The sequence below is a fragment of the Syngnathus floridae genome, chromosome 13 (assembly GCF_059516105.1).
Source record: "Syngnathus floridae isolate MCC-2025c chromosome 13, RoL_Sflo_1.0, whole genome shotgun sequence".
In the NCBI taxonomy this organism is placed as follows: domain Eukaryota; kingdom Metazoa; phylum Chordata; class Actinopteri; order Syngnathiformes; family Syngnathidae; genus Syngnathus; species Syngnathus floridae.
In genome coordinates this window covers 3,624,956-3,630,977 of record NC_142425.1, presented here as the reverse complement: position 1 = coordinate 3,630,977, position 6,022 = coordinate 3,624,956, and positions in this window count along the sequence as shown.

The following is a 6,022-nucleotide window of genomic DNA, read 5'->3' as shown; positions in this document are numbered from 1 at the left end:
AACAAAAAAAGTCGATAGGTGGACAGAAGCTTTTTCGTTGTGGACAAACTGTTCAAGAGCAAAATAACTTTTATTAACATAAGGTCATTCCCTCACATTCAACAGCTCTTCTCCACATAAAAAAACAAAATGTCAAACTGTGGTTGAGGTAAGGCAATGACGGTAGGATTGAGCAAAAAGAAATTGAGGAAAATATTATTATTGGTCGCAAGCTTGTTGCAAACGAAACGGAAAGGAAGGTATAAAGGTTTTGAACTCGCTTTTATTTATAAAGGTTTACTTTATATGAGCAAGAACCCAATAATTTGCAATCTGAGATGTTGCAGGTAACTGTGTTTTGCATTATCATGTCACTATTGTCATCTGAGAGAGATTTCCGTCAAAGTTTAATTGAAAGGAATCACAAAATTAGGCGGTAATTATCACGGCCACTGCTGCTTTGAAGACATGTTGTTTGTTTCTTCCCTTGAGGATCGGCCGTCAGCAAGAGCGTTGCCTCTTTTAGCAATTCTCTTTTCACGGTGCATCATTGCGGTATTTCCACATGTTCTGGGAAATGCGCAGCGTCGTTGCAAATGCATCGAAGACCACCCATGCACACGGCAGCACTGATAACATTACATTTATCCTACTAAATTGTGCAGGGCAAAGAGAATTTCGATAAGGCAAGGCCCTCTCCCCCGGGAAGCCGGTCCAATTAGACGGGGCAAAGTCCAATTAGACGGGACAGTCTTCAAATTGTGGGCTCCAACTGTTCCGCGGCAGTTTGAACAGTTGTTGATGCTATACACGTGCTGTTTGTCTACATAAACAAGCACTTAGAGCCACCGAGCTTGACGATTTCATCTCTGTCTCGGCAGTGCGGGGTCTGACCCGTTGACAATCTCTCGGCAAGTTACTCTCGGTTAGGGATATTAGAATCGCACATGGTATTGATCTTTTCTATTTACGTCTCAGGTATATATTTTGGAAACAACTTAATATTTCAGCCTTGCGCTTTGATTACACTCATCAACAAAAGATTACTAAACTTTTGCAACAAAGATGCAAGTCAGCGTTTGCAGATGATTTTTTTTTTTTACACTGATTCCGGATCTGGCCTAGTTTTTTTTCTCTCTCTGATAACAACGATAACAATAATAATGATACAAATAATACTAATGCTAATAACAGTAATTACCGTATTTGCCGGTGTATAAGTCGACTCGGTGTATAAGTCGACCCCCTAAAATTCGACGGAAATTTACGATTTTATGATATATCCTTTGTATAAGTCGAGCTCAATTGTTGCATTATATTAAACTTCAGAATTCAATCAGAAATATGCGAAATTTATTGACGAAATGTGTTCAAATTCCGGGAGGCCGTGCGCATGCGCAGTGGCCGGAAATAGCTCCAGCCGAGCGGATCGGCTGTTTATAAGCACCGCGGAGGAGATCGCGGAGCCTCATTCGACTTCCAGCGGCCGGCGAGCTCGCGCACGCCGCCCGGCATATCCGGGAGGCCGGAAATAGCTTCAAGCCGAGCGGATCGGCACTTTATAAGCACCACGGAGGAGATCGCAGAGCCTCATTCGACTTCCAGCGGCCAGCGCACTCGCGCACGCCGCCTGGCACCACCGGGAGGCCGTGCGCACGCGCCAAGTGGCCGAAAATAGCTCCCGCCGACTGGATCGGCACGTTATAAGCACCGCGGATGAAATCGCAGAGCCTCATTCGACTTCCAGCGGCCGGCGAGCTCGCGCACGCCGCCCGGCACATCCGGGAGGCCGTGCGCACGCGCCAAGTGGCCGAAAATAGCTCCCGCCCAGCGGATCGGCTGTTTATAAGCACCGCGGAGGAGATCGCGGAGCCTCATTCGACTTCCAGCGGCCGGCGAGCTCGCGCACGCCGCCCGGCACATCCGGGAGGCCGTGCGCACGTGCCAAGTGGCCAAGAATAGCTCCCGCCGACCGGATCGGCACTTTATGAGCACCGCGGATGAAATCGCGGAGCCTCATTCGACTTCCAGCAGGCCGCGCACTCGCGCACGCCGCCCGGTTCAAATTTTCTAAGTGCAACGCACAATGAGATGCATGAGAAACGGCCTTGGTTACCATCACATTTGAAGCGATGAATACGAAGTTAAATTTTATGACTCGGTGTATAAGTTGAGGTCGATTTTTTTCGGTCGATTTTGGATCGAAAAAGGTCGACCAATACACCGGCAAATACGGTATACTGATGTCAAAATAATGTAGTAATATTTATAAATTAACGGAAATGAAATGTTGATTCAGATATTCTGTAACAATGGTTCCAAGTGGGACTGCAGGGCAAGTGATATTAATAGAAGGCACTTTTGAAGCAGGTGTTCAAGATGGTGCACGCCTGTAGGACAACGATGGTGCCTTGGTCCTTTCGCTGACCCCCCTCCCCACCAACCCCCCGGTGCTCCTTAATGCACATCCCGTAACGGCACATGCTGCGCTGGCACCATTGCTCATCCCCCGAAGCCCATTGTTCATTGTTTGTCTTCTCCAGTTTGTTCCCATGGGCCCCTGGCCAGTGAGAGGAAAAGGTCACTGTAAATATTGCACTGAAGTCCTCCCTCCCTCCCATCCAGCTCCTGAAGATGGAACAGGCCACCAGTGGGTGAGCACTTCCTTCCTGCACAGGGCATTTCGACTACCGGACATCAAACAAGTAGGAATCCCTCAATGTCAAAGATCATTGTGGTGAGATGGTGTACTGAGTTACACTACAATAACCCGGGCAGCTCTGCTTTCTTTGGGACTCGGTTTGGAGAACACAATCAAAGGAGGTGGCGCCAACATATTTGGATTTGAGCATTTTGACACGAACGTCATTTTTGATCATCTCAACTCACACAGCTTTGAAAAACGGATTTCTTAGCGGAAGGCTCCTGGGGTATTTGTTGTGAATTTGCTTTTTGACGTGGGGCAAGCCAAAAGACACAACAGCTGAGGTAAAAAGAAGAAAACCGTTAGGTAGTTCACCGACAATCTGTTTCGGAGATACTATATATAGGCAAAATACTTTGAAGGGGTTCATGAAATGAAAAAGACTGAAAACATGAACATAGAAACACACTCACATACACAGTTGTAGTCTAATTACATATTTTGGGGGGGGGGTATAGATTCCAAACGTATCATGTGAATGACAGCAGGCAAAGTAAAAGTGGAGAAATAAATGTGAAATTGTGCAGGACTGCAGATTACGTCTTCAATTAATAAATATACAACCTGTGTCATTTTGGTGAACTGATACTCGCCGGTGTTATGAGAAGATGGAAGAGGGCTGAACCTTTGCAAAGGTCCGGACGTGAAAGGGGCATTTTCCCAAATCTGGTGAGGCCTTCGCCACCCAGGTTAAGATAACATGTCGGATGGCCTCTCATAACAGCCTTCCTTTCCGCCGTCAGGCCAGACAACAGGCTACTGTGAACCACATGCAGAGCCTCTTTGCTGCCGAGAAACACTCTGGGAAACGTCTTTGAAAGATCCACAAGGGTGGCAAAAAAAAAAAAAACGCTTTGCAAATCCTTGTTAATCTCACTCTACACTGCCTTTGATCGTTTAACATGGCAACTCTTGTCATGTCTTGTAATTTTGAAATAGAAACCGTCTGATCGAGTTAATTCTAAGTAATAAAACGCGCATATAGCTTACTTCCATGACTATCTTTTGATGTATTTAGAAGCATACCTTTCAGTATAAGGATATTTTTCAAAACATTCATACGACCCAGCAGGGGGCGCCCAAGTCATTGTCATTTGTGAGCTTGCCTCGCCACTTTGAAAGACAAAGTCACTCCGGTGTTATGTTGTTTCTTACGTAATCTCGTGACAGAATAATGGACGGCAGATGTATTTGCCTTATCTTTGCAGATATCTCATGCTTACACTATGTAACCTATGTCATGTAAAAGCCATCACGCACTTAAACAACCCCAAGAAAATGTCAGCGCTATACTTTGTCCTTCATTGTTATAAAACTGTGAGACGTGATTGGTCATAACCCGAACAATTTTAATGTCATTTTGTCAAAATGTCAAAATAGCTCACACCCCTGAGATGAAAAAAAAAGGGTGCATTTCACTGCTTAATTTAAATGCCACAAACAAAATATGAATCAAACTACCGTGTTAGACTCGTGGGGGCCCATACAGCACAATAGTAAAGAGTATTTTTCAATGTACTTCAATGAAGAGTTTCTGGTTGTGAAAGTCTGGGTGGCTAATAGAGTGCAGCTGTTCAAAGCACATTGTAGGATTTGATTGAGCATTTTCTTTTCTGTCCTATTTAAAATTACAGGATACGTTCCATGCATCTTTGAGTGAACATGATGTACGTATAGTTAGGTATAGTTGAGACTGTATGCATATGTTGACGCAAACAATGTGCGTGTGGGTGCAAAGGTGATGCTGACAAGTCAACTGTTTGCTGTGAAAACAGTGCAAAAGAAGACAGAGAGGAAGCACAACACGGGTGCTTCTTTGAAGCACCGCACGCTCAAACGCTATTCTTAGTTAAGCCGTACAAACGTGACACGGTTTGTCCCCAATGCTGATCCAGGCATCTCCTTGCTAAAGTGGGGGGTCATAGATTAGATCAAGAATGGGTTTGAGATAATACAAGATTTCTTCTGCTGATTGTGGAGTCGAGGAAGGGAAAGAACAGGCGCCGTTGGTGGTTTGGGGGAAGGGGCGTAGGGCAGGGGGTCACGCATGGAGACCTGTCGGATTGTTGGCGGGGAAACGAGTGAACGGCAGTGCAAATTGAGGTCAGTTTCAGGCGGGCGGCGTTTTGGCTTTGATCCCGGTGCCGAAGTGGATGAAAGACATCCTGCTTTGCTCAGCAACGACGGAGGGGCGGAGGGCCGGACTCTTTCCACCTGATAAAGAAGGCCTCATACTGAACAATCGGTCAACTCCACAACACGGGAGTTCTTTCTGTTTTGAGCCATCTGTGTCATGGCTGGGAATGGAGTCGCCCACATGCAATTAGCTCAAGAAGGCTTGCCAATTCATAGCTCAGCCTTGACTGACAGCTTTGTTGGTGCCTCACACCCGAAGGTGAAAAGGTCCCTGAGGATATACAACATGAATCAATTCATTGAGGAGTCTTATTTATCGGACTGAGATTTGAATCAGTGGCACTATTGCGTATTAAGACATGTCCAAACAGCTGTAAATCTTCTGGGCTGGTGTAAGCAAACTTGCCAGACAAATTCTTTCTCTGTCGTAAAGCAGCTTGCTTGATCTGCAATGAGAAACCATGAAACACGGCTGGACTCATCCAAAACGTTTTAATCTCCCAAGTTGCGCTCTGCAGCAAACATAAATCAATTTGCCTCACGGATTTGGTACAGGGCGGCTCGGTGGAGCACTGGTTAGCACGTCCACCTCACAGTTAGGAGGGTGCGGGTTCGATTCCACCTCCGGCCTTCCCTGTGCGGAGTTTGCATGTTCTCCCCGTGTCCACGTGGGTTTTCTCCGGGCATTCCGGTTTCCTCCCACATCCCAAAAACATGCTTGGTAGCCGATTGAGCACTCCAGATTGCTCCTAGGTGCGAGTGCGGATGGTTGTTCGTCGCTGTGTGCCCTGCGATTAGCTGGCGACCAGTTCAGGGTGTCCCCCGCCTACTGCCCGATGACAGCTGGGATAGGCTCCAGCACGCCCGCGACCCCCGTGGGGACAAAGCGGTACAGAAAACGGATGGATGGATGGATTTGGTACAGTCAAATTGAAAATCTACAGACTGCAGTTCCTGGACATTTTTGAGCTGGCAAATGCACTTGTCTATTAGCAGACGTGTGGATTCTATAACGACCCGGACATTGTGCGCATATGGCTTTCAAAGTGAGGACGACCTCTGCTTTTGCAGTTCTTCCATATTGTTCACGTCTCATCCCCAGTTTTGCTACGTGTCTAGGTTGCCATGGTTTCTATTTGCGTTGCCCCTCCCCTCCTGTGTCACCTCAATCAATGTAACCGCGGTCACCTGCCTTGTGTTTCG